The 15846-nt window shown below is 30.9% G+C and overlaps 2 long non-coding RNA genes across 4 annotated transcripts in view; one reads left to right on the top strand and one right to left on the bottom strand.

Annotated features, from left to right (window-relative positions):
- Positions 1 to 1418: 1418 nt before the first annotated feature.
- Positions 1419 to 15846, top strand: part of LOC143232727 (uncharacterized) — a 36509-nt gene continuing 22081 nt past the window's right edge. The window contains exons 1-4 of one of the 3 annotated variants that reach the window (XR_013017700.1): positions 1419 to 1500; positions 2304 to 2373; positions 7683 to 7855; positions 8500 to 8670. This is a non-coding gene — a long non-coding RNA (uncharacterized LOC143232727). Of the gene's footprint in view, positions 1501 to 2156; positions 2374 to 4953; positions 5018 to 7682; positions 7856 to 8499; positions 10158 to 15846 lie in introns of those variants that run through there. The other 2 variants (XR_013017699.1, XR_013017701.1) reach the window with 2 other exon arrangements.
- LOC143232728 (uncharacterized) lies at positions 2391 to 14250 on the bottom strand. Its single transcript, XR_013017702.1, has 3 exons — positions 14080 to 14250; positions 13360 to 13518; positions 2391 to 4392 (listed from the first exon to the last, which is right to left on the bottom strand). It is a non-coding gene; the product is annotated as an uncharacterized LOC143232728 (long non-coding RNA).

Below are 15846 nucleotides of genomic sequence, written 5' to 3'. Positions count from 1 at the left end.
GACCTATCCCGAACAGGGGGGCAGGACCCTCCTCAGAGGGACCTTCCCCAACACTTACAGGGGAAGTTGGATCTTGGGTGCCCACACAGCCTCAACCCCCACACCACCCGGCAGGGAGGCCAGAGCCCCCACAGAGTCGGGAGACGCCTCAGGGCCACCAGGCAGAACTGAACCCCCACAAGGTCCCGTCCACCCGAGGCGCTACCCTTCACCACAGAGGACACAGCCTCCACGTCCTGGGTGGAAAAGACACGGACCCCCTCAGAGGACCGTGACACACCCTCCCCAGACACTGAAGCCGTCGGGACAGGCGCCCCCTCCCACAACTGCCGCAGACGACGTGGGAGGAAGAGTTGCCGACCCCGCCAGCTTCGCCCTTGCTTTCTTGGGCCGCGCAACCGTCGGCAGCCCTGCAGCTACCGAGGCGTCTGTCGCCACACGCCTCAGACATCGCGAGGGCGTGTGGCCACCACAACAAATACTACACTTAATAGCACACGCGGCATCCATGTGTACATATGCCAGACATATCCCGCACCGCGGGGTCTGGCATTCGCCCAACAGGTGGCCCTCATGGTCACAACGGCAACACAATCGACGCATTCCCGGGTAATTGCACATAACCTGGAACCTGTTCACCACAATAAAGTTAGGGACCGTCGTTAGGGTTTCCTAACTTTTTCCTCAGTTAGAATATGTATTTTTGTAGAATTACATTTACAGAAGATCTTGAAAAGTCTTTTCTTCACTTTTAATTTAGTTATATTCCTATAATCTCTCATTGTATTGTTAAAATTGAGATTAAATATCTATATATCCAAAAATGTTACAAAAATACACAGGCTTTCATAGGGTGTCCTAACTTTTTCACATGACTGTATTAAAACTTATTACTTCACAATATACTAGTACGATATCTTACAACAAATTATTATTAAAATTACTTTATTGTGCGTTTTAATTTTTGTGTAAAACAACTCATAAAACTATCTGCGCATGGCCGTTCCAAATTTTGAACTAATAGACTAGAGAGAATGCAAGTAGAAAACAGTTCCAACCATCTTTATATGGATTGTTTGAAATAAAGCAACACGATGGGCTATCTGTACTCTGCCCGAATAGTTCGGTTTGATAGTCACTATAGCGAGTATGTTTTTGTGCTAAAGAAACGTGGACCGTGAGTCTATAGATTCACAGTCCGTGAACACAAACTAATAGGCCATACCCAGCCTACAATATGTTATAACATTTTTTGCCATATATTGCAAGTTATTATTATATTATGTTGTAATTTTATTCTACACTACCATACACTAACTGTTAATATATCGTACAGCTTAATGCTAACATATTGTTCAACTCAATACTGTCATCTCTTTTTCAATTTATACATATTCATGGTTTTCGTCTAAAAGACACTTGTATAAAATACGTAGTGTTACATTAAAAATTTATTCCCAAATTCAAACCCGTACATGCTACGCCATAATCATGAAATTGGTTTGTGAAGGTTGTGTGTTTCTAATTTACAATGTTCAGTACTTAATAAAGCTATATGTGTAGGATCAGTAGTTTGTAATCTTTTATTTTCTTATCTCAGGTTATTTTCGTTAAAGTGGTTAAGGCTTTGTAATCATCAAGTAAGGTTTGGTATAAGACGTGTTTAAGGCTAATTATACAAGTAAAATAAATGAAGCATTAAATTGTGTGCTTCCTGGGATAATTGAAACATTTGAGTATAAATTTCTAGATCTATGATATCTTCTCTTAAAAGTTAATGAAAATGGTTGAGTTGAAGATTTTTACATGAGTAAGTGTAAAAGAATACGGATGCAGTAACGAAATTTTTTTACTCATTATATAGGTAATTTCTCATGAAAAAACGTTAATAGCTGAGCTCCCTTGTGATTCTTGTGATAAAAGATATGTACTTTAATAAAGCAACATTAATAAGATTTATTGTGGAAAATTCTAAAAGTGTTTACTAGTACAAATTTTAAAAAATGACATGTTTACAGAATCAGAGGAAAGTTGAATTATGTCTTATCGATTCATTGATTGTATACACTATTTCTGCTCTATTTCACTCAATTTAAGCAGAGGAACAATCAAACCAAAAGAAATAAAAATGACTGACTTCATCGAAGAGTGATAAAATTATGAAATGATTTAACAGACAGGGAAAGCTTATGGACTTTGTGTATTGGTGTTCAAGTATAAAATAGTTTTGTGGGATAAAGGTTCCTCTTCACAATCATTTGGGCAAGTTGTATATATATCTGTGTTTGTGTGTGTTTGTATAGAAGATGTCCACAAACTCTACAGGATTGCAGTTACAACACTGTTGAAGATGTTATGTAGAGTGAATCTAGGGTAAGTTAAACATCTCAAAACATGCATAAAATCATTTATTCATACATCATTGCTTAAAGACATACTTTTAAATAACGCTAAACATAAATATCAGATTTTTATCTCTATAACAGATGAAGGCTAACATATATCATTCAAGCCACAGGTCACTGCTACTTTTAAAACTATAGATTGTTCTACAAAGCAAAGTCTTTTTAACACAGTTACAGACTTTTGAGTTACAATTAACATGTTAATGGATCCTTTACATTTTTATATCCAATTTTAGATCAGTTTATACTAGAGGTTGGCTAATTGAGTACCATGAGCATTGATTAAGTCAGATGTAAAATAAGTCACTATCAGGATTTATGTCATGAAAATAATCCATTAATCAAACTTGTGTTCAGTTGTTAAAACTATAAAGGTAACTGAAACAATTTTTCATCATTATATGTGATTAGACCAAAGTTGTTCAGTCTGACTGATTAGTGTCAACTCATGAAAGCAACAAACTAACCAAAATTACTATTTTTAATTATGGCAACTAACAAAGTCTCATGTAAGATTTAATAAAGTAAATGTATTCAGCTAACAAGCCCAATGATTAATCAGTTAGAAAATTATGCTTTTTGCTCAACTATAGTTTAAACTAGCTGCACTTATAATAATAATTACAATATCCATAATTTCTGTATAATGTTATGATAAAATAATGAATATTAAAACAAGATGGTTACAGATAAGTAAAAGGCATTTTTATAACATAATTATCATTAAAATACAGCAAAATATATACTTTTAAAGTATTTCAAAAACATGGCCACTGTAAAATAATGGACAAATGTAGCAGCAATACGCTGCTACTCATTTATACCATTAAATAAAGAAGTGTTTTAACAGTGATATTAATTAATGATATTTAATGATAATTAATGATATTTACCCTTCAACATAGTCATTCCTGGATAATATTATTATGATGATTTTGCTGTTAAACACTAAATAAGTAAAAAATTACTCTTCATAATACTTTATATCTAGTCATATTTAAAGCACTTTTCTTGAATAACAAAATTATTGTTTTAATTTACTGTGGACTGTGTAGCTTGTTTTCACAAACAATTGCATTGATTTACATATCTATCAATGCTACAAAAAAGTCTGTCTCAATAGTATGCAAAAATTTATATGTAAAGTACAGAGTCAAACATATTAATATGTACATAATAAAAACAAGCAAAATACAAGTTTGCAGTTGCCATGGGTTTAAAGAAACAGTTATTTAATAATGTTACCAAGACTTTTTTTTGTTGTTACTGAGGCTCCTTAATAAAATATTGAATACAGCAATAACCAACATTTTAATCTTTTAGACATTCCGGTAAACAAAACTCGTTTATAAACCAAACATACTGAATTCATCACAGCATTTTTAGCCTTTTAAACATGTTATCATTTTGTAGTAAAATATTCCATTATAATCAGTTTTAATCTAATGATGAGAGTAGCACTATTTCTATCATAAATCAGCCAAATTATTGTGACAAAGGTAAAACACCTTGAATCTTTGTCTAAAGAGGACAAAAAATTCAGTCATAGTTTCAAAAACAGTAAAACAATGTTATTATTTTTGTTTGGAACTAGTAGTTTAAACAGTCAAGTCCTACAAGTTAAAAATACTTAATGTAATGTTAGTTAGAAACTTCTGAAATGAAGCATGATAGTTTTTTATGGTGTATATCTAAAAGGTTAAGTAATATTTTCACTGAGTAGTATTAAACGTATTAAGTATGTATGCACTTGGTAAATAGATTCACTTATCTATACATATTAATATATGCATAAACAATACTTTATTAGTTAGTGTACTTATATTGAATTTCTATGGCATCCTATCATAGCTAGATTTTTAAAATATAGAATAAAAAGTTACAGTTTTGATTTTAATAGATTATGTAGTTACAGCCATCAATAACCCAGCTCTAAGTTCCACTTTAATATCTTTGGAGGAGCTTAAGCCTCATGAAGATGGTGCCCCTGGCAATAAAAAAAAACACAAAAAACTTATAAAAATGTTGGAAATATGAAAACTTGCATCTAGTGAGAAGTATCATTTATTAAAAAGGATATCAATATTCAAAACTTTAGACACAGATTTGAAAAATTAATGTTATTTTTCACCAGATCTCAATATATAAATGACACCATTTGACAAACACCAAAAGTTACAATCATTAATACAACAGATTTGCAAGTTCCTGTTTTGTAATGTGTACTTTGATTTTTAACTTTTAAAACTCATTTCTTAACCTAATATATCAATGTTTTTAGCAAGCAAATTCTTTTTTTCATTAAATTTTAAGAACTAAGGAATTTCATACTCTATCAAATATTATAGCAATTTGAAATAATGTTTACAAAACTGCAATATAAACCACTGACCATAAATGTGTAATATATTTAAATTAATAAGCAGAAATGCTCATTAAAACTGTCAAATGTGGTGATAATTTTCTTATGGCATTTTAGATTTCACTTAACCTTTTCTATCAGAAACTACTGGCCAATGTTTTTTTTCTATTCAATTAAATACTTTAGTTGAGACTATGGGAGGCAAAAGTTTAATGAAAATCGTGTTTATCTGCTTTAAAAGAAACTAAATGTGAGTATTACAAATTTTTAAATCAACACATTTCTCTATCATAAGTGATATTTAGATAATCATATATATTTAATTTACATTGCACTATTCTTTCAGAAGTGAATAGCAATACAAACCTGTCAAAATATATATTTTGTAAATTTGCTAGTTTATTCTTGCTAGATCTTTTAACAGTAGTGCTATCACCCCTCCTTGAGAATGAATTTTTTTAAAGGTTTATTTCCCACATTAATAATTAACTAGTTATACAGCTAAGTTTAACTACATATATCGAAATGAAAAAATGCATAATAACAAATTTCCAGGCCTATAGGTTTTAAATAAATACTGAAACTCAAAAGTAAACACAGAAATATTTCTGGTTTTAAAATCATATAATTTCCTTAATTTTAAGTAAGATACGACTATTATTAAAGAGCTTAGTTAATAGTTTTATATTGACATATGGCATTTCTATGAAGCTTTAGTTAAATGTGAGGTACCCAGCATAGCTATAAGCTAATATTTTACACTCGGAAACAAATTATCACAGTATTCAAACAAAAACTACAATCCTATTCAGAAATAAGATTTATGAAATCTTTAGTGAAATGTATACAAATATGTGTGTAAATCAAATAATGTATTTCAAAATTCTATTCCATTAATTATCTTTCATTAGATATAAAAGTAAATTTTTCAATAATAAAAAATGTACTCACAGATCAAGTATTAGTGACTACCAAAGCAGTAACATTTTCATATATCTTAGAATTTCTTAATCTTTTACATTTAACTTAGAAGTAAAACACTTCTCATATTAAAAGCTATAACTGACTTTGCACAGCTGAATATTATTGTTTTTACTTAAATATATATTTATCATTTTCTTTTTTCACTTTATAATCTATTTATGAATGTTGATTGGCTAAAGAAAACAATATTATATTATTTACTGTGTAAATCAACTTGAGCTTCACTGATTATCTGCTATGAATTGTATTAAAAAAATAAATTACAGAATTATGTTTGTAACTTGTGGATGTTTCAAACAAAAGTTTATGATTGTCAGCTATGAGAACTGCCAAAAAATTAAGAACTTATCAACCTGCTAAGAGACATATCTTTTGTCTGTTTATTTAAAGCAATTTTCCATTTTTTTCTTTATAATGCACTTATTTGTAAGCTTTTCTTCATGTAATAATCTTCCATAATGGTTGTGACTCATTAAGTGGCTTCCAAAAAAGAGGATGACATTTATGACTTGTTTTTATCAATAGCACATACAAAGTATGCATAATTGCAAACTAAATTTTTCACATTAAGTAAATATGCAATGCCATTTTTTAAAGTTAACATCTACAATCCCTTACTATAATCCTACCTGTTAGTCCAAAGTTTTTATACGATAGTTTACAATATTAATTTTTTTTTTTACCTTTCAGAGGTAAGTTTCCCAAAATGGATCTTGTTTAGTACAGGGTGTTTGGAAAGTCACTTTGCAGTTTTGTAATCAGCATTCATTCAGTCTATTTCAAGCCAACAACTGATAGCAGTGTTTAGAAACAAAATAAGAAGGATCCAAGCCTGTATTGATGCCAACAGGGGTCACTTTCAACATTGTTTATAATTGTCATTCATATTTACCTCCTGTATTCTATATTGAAACATGTCTGTTAATAAATATGTAAGTGCACAGTGACTTTCCAAACACCCTGTATATCCAAGTATTGCTGAAAATTTCTTCAGATCCTTTATTAAGGCTGCCAGATACATGTGGTTACAGTTAAAAAATGTAATACCTTACATTCCACTCAGAATACAAAAAAATACTGAATGGGCAAATGTAATTTAACATAATTTGGTAAAAGCTAATCTAACAATCAATCACAACATATTATTACACATATATTAGAATTAATATATCTGAAATAATAAAGAAAAACGACAGTTTTTTAATGTTAATTATTAATTTTATAGACATTAAAATCCCTGTAAATGCATGACTTGACTAAGCTAGATCAACTTGATTAATCAACATGTTCATTGCCTATGAGCAATTTATTAAACTTATAATTATATCAGTTGTTTGTTTCCATGCAGTTAAGCACAAAGCACAATTAGTTATTTGTGCTGTGCCCACCAAAGGTACTGAATTCTGGTTTTTAGTGTTATAAGCCTTCAGATTTACCATGAGAACTGTATGAGCTAATGTGATGAAAATAATTAACTGGAATTAGTATCTGCAGTTATTCCACCTACAAGTAATTGAAATATTGCACTTATGTTCTCTTGTTATTGTTTTGATTAATTCAAGATTATTCAACTTAATCAGTTTCATAATTCATGAGAATAGTCAATTTATTGTTTATATTTAATTGATAGCCTAGTGAATAATCAATCAACAAATTACACCAATTGCCAAGATTTTTTATATTTCTTATCAATATACAAAAATAAAAATAAAAAAAAATTGTGTATATCTAATAAATAAAACTCATTTTGAGACTTTCTTAAGGCATTTCACTGAAGCTGTGTACTTGAAAAGTAACCAAAAGAAGAATGGTCATTACAAAAGAAAAAAGCAATGTTAACTAATATTACAGCTGTGGGCAGATTTATTAGTATTTTCAATGTATTTCAAAATTCGTCTCATTCCTAACTAGATTTTCTTTTTTTATTCTAGAAAATGGTGGTCTCAGGAGATAGCCCAGTGTGGATTTGCTATAAGAAAAATACACATACACATATTCTAGGAAAATAATGTTAAATTTTTTTCAGTTACATACAAGAGGATACTAAATAACTCGCATCATCTAAACTGCTTTTGTTCAAGACAAATTACACCTGAAGAATAAGGTAAATGCTGAATAATTTTTTAGTTTGATTGTTGAAGATCCATATGTAAAGTGATAAATATAGAATGGTTTAAGTACCATATGGTCTAAACAGTTAAAATAAAACTCCAGTTAACATATCTTATGACTCCATTAAAAGTTGAAAAACTTTAACAAAAAAAAAAAAACCATTACAAAATTTTCACATTATAAAAGTTCTATACAAATTCAAATGTTAACAAAAGCTTTCATACATAATAAGCATTATTTAAGTAATTCAGTTCTTTACTACACAAATAATGAAAAAAAAAAACAATTGTAGATTCAGATATTTATAGTTTCTATGCTCTGTATGCTACATATAAATGGAAATAATATAGTTTCTAGACAATGTTTATATGGCAAGAAGCAACAAAACAAACAAAAACAAGAAGTCTTGTTAACAATTTTCTCTGTTTTTAAAATGATCCAGATCTGATAAATCAACACTAATGAATGGATTTTACTATGTATCACAGAATTATAATATCTGAAAACATTTATTTATGGAGTAATAGAAATAAGTAGTGTAGGAGGAAGAAATAAAAACAGAAAGTTACTTTAACTGTGACCAAAATGCTTATTTTGTGTAGTGTAACCATGTCAATCTTGTGATCCTCATTTAAGCTGCAAAGGAATATCCAGACTAAAAATCAGGATATGGGAATAGGATTGGAGCATCAACTGATTTGAACAGTTACTATGAAAATATGGGACAGAATTGACTGCATCTCTCTATAACAATGGCTATGTTGACCATGAACCCAATTCTACACAAACCAACAAGATGGTATTCCTGTAAGTTCATATGGCTTTTTTTTTCTTTAATTTGAGAGTTTAGCATCAACTTTTATCCACCAAACTGTCACTTTTTATTAGGTACTCATCCACTGTTAAATACTTAAGTGACAATCATGTGAAGTATCCATAAATAGAAAAAGTTAATAAAAAATATGCTAAGAACCTTGTACTTCAATAATATTTAAATATTTATTGTTTGAAACTATAAATGATAAAAACTGCATCCAGTTTATAATGTTCACTACACTGAGTGTATCTTATTGTTTAGCTTCTTACAGACAGATGGTTTAACCTTCTGTATAAGTGTTGATTATAATGCAACACACACACACACATATATATATAAACTTCATACAAAATGTGTTTGAGGGTGTGACTAAAGCCACATCATGCCTTAATATTTATAACTCACACTTAAGCACAGAGGTAAAATGAATCTGTTTTTGGAAAAAAAAATACTATGTGTAAACATAAAAAGTCTCACTGCTAGTACCACCTCAAAAAATAAGTTCCAGTTCTCAGTACCGATAAGTGCTATTAGAGTTTCATCCTTGCTTAGGCAAGCCAGGAACCAAATACAATAAAAGGAACTGTATTAAGCTAACTGAATCACTGAATAACATTGTCTCAAGTGAAGTATGAATGCTTTTGACAAAACTGTAAATACTTAACAAACACCCTTACACAGGATATTGGCTTCTAAAGTTTACAAAATCAAACCTTTTAATACTACATTACAAGGGAAACTTGAGATTGAGGTGAAAGGTTAGTAGGGACACCACAGATTAAAATGTACAAGCCAAACACATAGTTAGAATATTTTTATCTCTGTTTTTGATATAGCACTGGGATAAAATTTAGAATGTGGCAACCTTTCATTATTGCTATCATTCTCTCTACATGGATTTATGCTATCCTAGTCATCACTTCATGCTGCTGAAATGTGAACTGTAAATTATTGTGGAATGAGACCCCATGAGGTAGAATGCCATGAATGTTGTGTTGTTAATTCATACTATGTAAGTGTAAACTACAAATTACCGAAGAATTTTGAAATAAGAATCCTCGAGGTAGAATGTCATATATGTTGTGTTGTCACTTCACATTATCAGAATGTAAACTGTCAATTAGTGAGAGGTGAATTGTTCAAAAATACCCATTGAGGTATATTGTCATGCATGTAAAATTCATTCTCAGCTAATCAATGATTTCTTGGTGAAAATTTTTCTAGAATGCTATATGCCTTCACAATCTCTCTAATGGGCATTAATCCAAAAGTACCTTACTGTAAGAATGTTATCATATTTTTAGGGCAACACCTACAAACAAAACTCTTTTGTGTATTTAATCATTCATAGTTTGAAATGTTCTGTCATTACTCTTCAATCCTGTACCACTGGATTCCATTCTGTACAATCAAGAATTATTCTACAATTGCTTAAATGTAGCAAAAGAACTTGGAAGAAAAGCTTTGTTCTTAGAGATTGAGGAAATGTTTTTCATAAACCCAACATGGAAAACTGTAAGCAAGTAATTTGCAAATGTTTCAAAATGATCTGAAACAGTAGTTTCACTTGTAACAAAACAAAAGGAAAAATCTTCAAGTCCATAGTTTTCATACAGTTTCATCATGGTTAGGAAAACTAGTATGCAAAGTGTAGTGGCTTAACAGTATCCCTTGGTAAAAGAAAATGTTAATCTAAAGCTCAGGTTCACATGAAACACAAACACTTGTGAATTATGTTGCTCTGTGTAGTACTAAAAGACTATATCATTTCCTTTAATATCTCAGAATGAGAGTTTCAGCTTTGTGAGCTAGACACTTTCTAAGTTGTCCTTTTCTTTTTCCTATAGTGTATTGTTTTTATACAACAGAGATACATTTTTTGATTATACAGGAATCTTTGTATCAGATGTTATTTCCAAGATATTGTACAATATCAGCAGCAAGAGTTTTGTAGAAAAGAAAGTACATACATATTTGATTTTAAAATAATTATCATCATTAATCACATATTTTTTATTATTGTCTGAGGAGTGTCAGATAACAGGATAGAATTACTATGAGGTCATTTAGTTTTCTATTTGCACTGATTCAAACAACAAAAGAAATCAATGCACAGCTACTCAAATGGAATGTCAATATTATAAATATAGCTGAAACAGTTTGTATTTAAAACTAATCCAACATAGTTGTAATGGAGTGCTATAAAGAAACTGTTTGTTTGTTTTGAATTTCACGCAAAGCTACACGAGGGCTATCTGCACTAGCCGTTACTAATTTAATAGTGTAAGACTAGAGGGAAGGCAGCTAGTCATCACTACCCACCTCCAACTCTTGGGCTACTCTTTTACCAATGAATAGTGGGATTGACCATCACATTATAATGCCCCCACAGCTGAAAGGGTGACCATGTTTGGTGTGACAGGGATTCGAACCCGTGACCCTCAAATTACGAGTCGAATGCCTTAACCCACCTGGCCATGCCGAACCAAAGAAGCTGTCCTCTGCTATGACATCCTGCATTTCTTCTTTACATATTAAATGTTAAATTTTGAATTTAAATAATCCAATACTTTATGCAATTTCCTGTTGTATTTTATTTTACTCTTTGTTGTTTTTCTCTGGTTTTTTGTAGGCAATCACCTTTTATACATTTCTCTTGAAAATTAAAGGATTGTTGTTTTTATTTCCTATCACAAAGTGGTAATTTCTCAGTTTAGAACTATCATTGGGTTTCTTACCTTGGTACCTAAAAAAAGTAAATATATATTCATTATTTTTTGGAATTGAAGCCTATACACCTAACACTACAGAATGGTTCACATCATAGCAAACATGGACCAGCAATATCTGTTTTTAACATGTAAGGTTTTGGGACAACATGGGATCTATTGGTCCATCTTAGCTGTTCCACCCCTAAACTAACATTAAAAAAAGACACCAAAAACTTAAATAAATACTTTATCAATCATACTTTTATCCAGCATTTTCTTAAACTCATTGATATTTGGTGCCTTTACTATATCTATTCTTTTATATATGTCATTTATGTAAATCAAAATGCTCAAAGGTCCAAAGACTGAACCATGAAGTACCCAACTTGTGACACTAATCCCATTTGTAACAATTGGTCTACGATAGCATTTCACCCAAATGTTTTTATGTAGTCTACCTTTTTATTTATTTTTACTACTTTTTTTTAAGACTTATTGAAAGTTTGTTTGTTTGCAATTTTAGGTTTGTTTATTTCAAAGTCAGAATCTAATTAATTAGGTAATTACAGCTTGTATTGTTCAAGATAAAAAATTACACAGTTGAAACAAATTTGTCACTTTATTTCAAAAAATGGCATCTCATTAGCAAGAAATGGTTCTATTTCAATAAAACTATCAAACACAAAACAAAAAATATGACAATTCATGTAAAGAAAAACTTAGAGCAATTGCCCACAATTGAAGCATTGTTCAAAAATAATCTTGAATAGTTATGAAAATTAAAGAAATTTTGGTTGTCAACTTTGGTTACCATATTTGTCTTATAATTTTTTACAAAGTATACACCTTATGCTTTATAAAATTTTTGCAACAAGGTACCAAATTTTTGCAAAACTCCATATTTATGAATTGGAATGCAACATTGAAAGTAAGTTTGTTTTAAAGTGAGAGTCAATAATCAGGAAGTGAGACACTGTCCTGGATCTATAACAACCATCTGCTTTCTTCTATCCAGGAACTTATCTATACAATTTGATACTTTATTCTCCACACCTATAGAGTCAATTTTTTGTACAAGCCTTTTAAGTGGCACCTGGCCAAATGTTTTCTGAAAATTCAAATACACCAAGTCTACACTCTTACCCTCGTCTACATAATCAGTAGCCTTTACAAAGAATATTGAACGATTTGTACAGAAATATTTTACCTAAGTGAAATGATGTTGACTATTCAGTAAAATTCTAATCTTTATTAAATTACTTTGCAAAGCATCTTTTAACAGACTTTTCAAAATGTTTTTCATAGCTGATGTAAGACTAACAGGTCTATAATTACTGGGACAATCTTTTATCATTTTACTTGAAAAGAAGAGTTGCATTAGCAAAATCCAATCCTCTGGTACCTGCCTACTATTCAAGGACTAAAAAAAAAAGTAGTAAGTGGTTCACATATCCAATGTGAGGTGACTCTTTTAGAGTATTGTAGCATGTGAACCAACAAGATTGATTCACACCATCCAATCTCTTCAGTGCAGTACTGCTGGTATAAATAGTGGGTCTAAGTGGTTGCTTGTTAGAATGTTAGGTATTATTAAAGTAAAAACCATGTAAGCTGCAGATGTTTTTCTCTAAATTTTTATTAATTTGTCCATAATGAGTTCAAATTTTACAACTAATAGGTTCTTTTGGCATTTAAAACCATGGCTGTTAATGCTTTTTTTTTGGGGGCAACTGTCAACAGCTAGATATTGTAGACGTTACCAATCTAAGTTCATATACACCATATAAAAGGCTTATATACACCAGTTTCTAGTAAATTAATTACCTGTTAACTTCTGTGAAACTGCCATAATAAAAATTGTTCCATAGAATTAAACTGGCTGTTATTATTCAAAAATGCTTGAAATTATGACAGGAGATTTATATGTATATATAGACAAATTTGTGTATATTTATTAACATTTATTACCTGAAATGATTAACTACGATACAGATAATGTTAATTTCAGAGAAGAATGCTGCTGTTGCTAGTAGTAGTGAAAAATAGCAAGTATTTCCTAATCCTTTCCAAGTTTAAGGCCGAGATATGGCAGTCCAGTGGCTCATTGTACAGTTCGCAATGTTGACACTACATATGAAGTCAAAAAGCACAAGAAATCTTTTATTTGTGAGGAAATTATCTTTCTCTGAATACAATGTAACACATTTTCTTGCAAACCTATTTAATTTTATAGTTAAAGTTATTTCAATTTATTAAACCATATTTTGAATGTTTTTATGAAGATTCCTTTAAAAATTCAATGTAAAATGGATAAACATGAGAAATTTGTCACACACAAATAATGCTACCATTAAACCAGGGATATTTGATGAAACGAAATATGGACTGCAAGATTATTATATTAAAATGGATTTTAAAAACTCATAAAACAACTGAAAATTGGTTTTCAAAGATAAGGCATTCAATAAAAATTTTAAGTATTTTTGTTTATGTTATATGTAGAAAGGAAAGAACTGACTGAAACTTTTTTTCATTATAACAGTTGCAAAACACTTATTTTACAACCGAAGTTTTGAGATAACTTTTATGCCTAATTTTAACACCGATCAATATTTCACTACTACGTCATAAATAATCGAGTACTCCATGAAGAAAAACCATAAATTATTAAAATATTTTACAGTTTACCTCAGCTCCAAGATCCATGGCCTTAATGTAGACCCATTGATATTTTTATTCTATGTAAAATTACGTGGGATATAGGGCCCACGCAATCTTAATTCCGCCACTGACAAGAACGTATATTATATTGCATTGTTAGACTAGTGTATATATTGCTTTACTGGTATTTTATAGCCTTTGTTTTGTTTTTAATGTCACTGCAGGCATAAGGGTCAAATCTGATTACTATTGGCTGATATTAATAATTACACATAATTTTGATCTGTTAATGTTACAGTGGCAGTGTCTCTTATTTTTAAATTTTACTGATTGATTCATGTTGCTAGTGCTAATAGTAATAACACTAATGGTACTAGTAGTAACCAAATAAACTATTGTATTTCCAAGTGATACAAACAGTGATAATACTAATACGGTAATACTAATGTTACTAAAGCAGTGATGGTCCAGAGTAAGATCTTGATGATGAGAATCTGAACTTTATACAGTAAATTTCCCTAAAGTATAATAATGGCAAAATACATTTCATTTACAATATTACACCAGCATCACTGTTGTATTGGCTAGTTAGCATACTCCCAACATCCAATATATAAATACACGTAAATTAAATAAATAACAAAAAGCAGACCTGCCGGTCCATCTAAACTTTATAAATAAAAACACTAAAAGCCAGCCTGCATCACTCAAATACTTCAAACCTTCCCCTAAACTCCCTTAAATTAACTGTGCCTACAACAAACTAAGGTAAGCTATTCGAAAAGCCAACAACTCTATTAGAAAAATAAAGCTGTCTTCACTGAAGATGACTCCTAACTTGTTAATAATTATAATTTTCCTTCGCTGACAATGTATTTCCAATGGGTACATACCGCCTCACAAATAAATAGATATTCCCGTTCAGTGCTTCCCTCTATATGCAAAACAAATTACGCATGCTACAAGTTTTCTATTTCCCCTCCATTGGAATTGACTGCTTCCAATGTTCTCTCATTCAAATCATCGTGTGTCTACCTTCCATCAATAAGAGTACGACATATTCTCATGACGCATGTAATTCCCTTTATTCAGTTCTACCGAACTATTATTTCGAAGTTTCGTAGAACATAGAAGCGTGTTAGCGAGGTAAGCATTCTTCGAAGGTGTCTAAAGGACATATCTTAATATGAAACAGTCAAATTCCAAGATCTGATGTGGAAAAATCACACCATTTATGAACCAGGTATACTCTTCTTCAATTAAAGAGAGATGTCACATATATAAGGCAGAAAATGAAAGAGCTTTTCCAACTGGGAGAGAACTGTGGCTGGAAAGTGATCCAAACCATACAATATTTATGAAACTCAATCCAAGAAATTATAAAATGCAAGTTGTAATTGAAGTGAAAACCACTGAATAAAACTGAAGAGTAAAAGGACATACCTGATTAAGATGTGTTTCTAAAAACACACAAATAGCCCAAATATAGGATAGGTCACAGTAATAACTTTTCCAACTTGATTAATAGCCCATTTTAGCCGCCCCCAGGAGCAGCTTATAACGGTCATTGGCAAAACCCTGTTCAGAACAAGTGAACAGTAACCAGTCAACCAAAGAAAGGGTTTGGTTTGATTTGTTTCGAATTTTGGAAAAGGCTACATGAAGGCTATCATCGATAGCCTTCCCTAATTTAACAGTGAAAGACTAGAGAGAAGGCAGCTAGTTATCACCACCCATCGCCAACTCTTGGGCTACTATTTTACCAACGAATAGTGGAATTAACCGTGACGTTAT

This window comes from Tachypleus tridentatus, chromosome 11, assembly GCF_004210375.1.
Source record: "Tachypleus tridentatus isolate NWPU-2018 chromosome 11, ASM421037v1, whole genome shotgun sequence".
In the NCBI taxonomy this organism is placed as follows: Eukaryota; Metazoa; Arthropoda; class Merostomata; order Xiphosura; family Limulidae; genus Tachypleus; species Tachypleus tridentatus.
The sequence above is the reverse complement of the archived record's forward strand: the minus strand, read 5'-3'. Positions and strand labels throughout refer to the sequence as shown.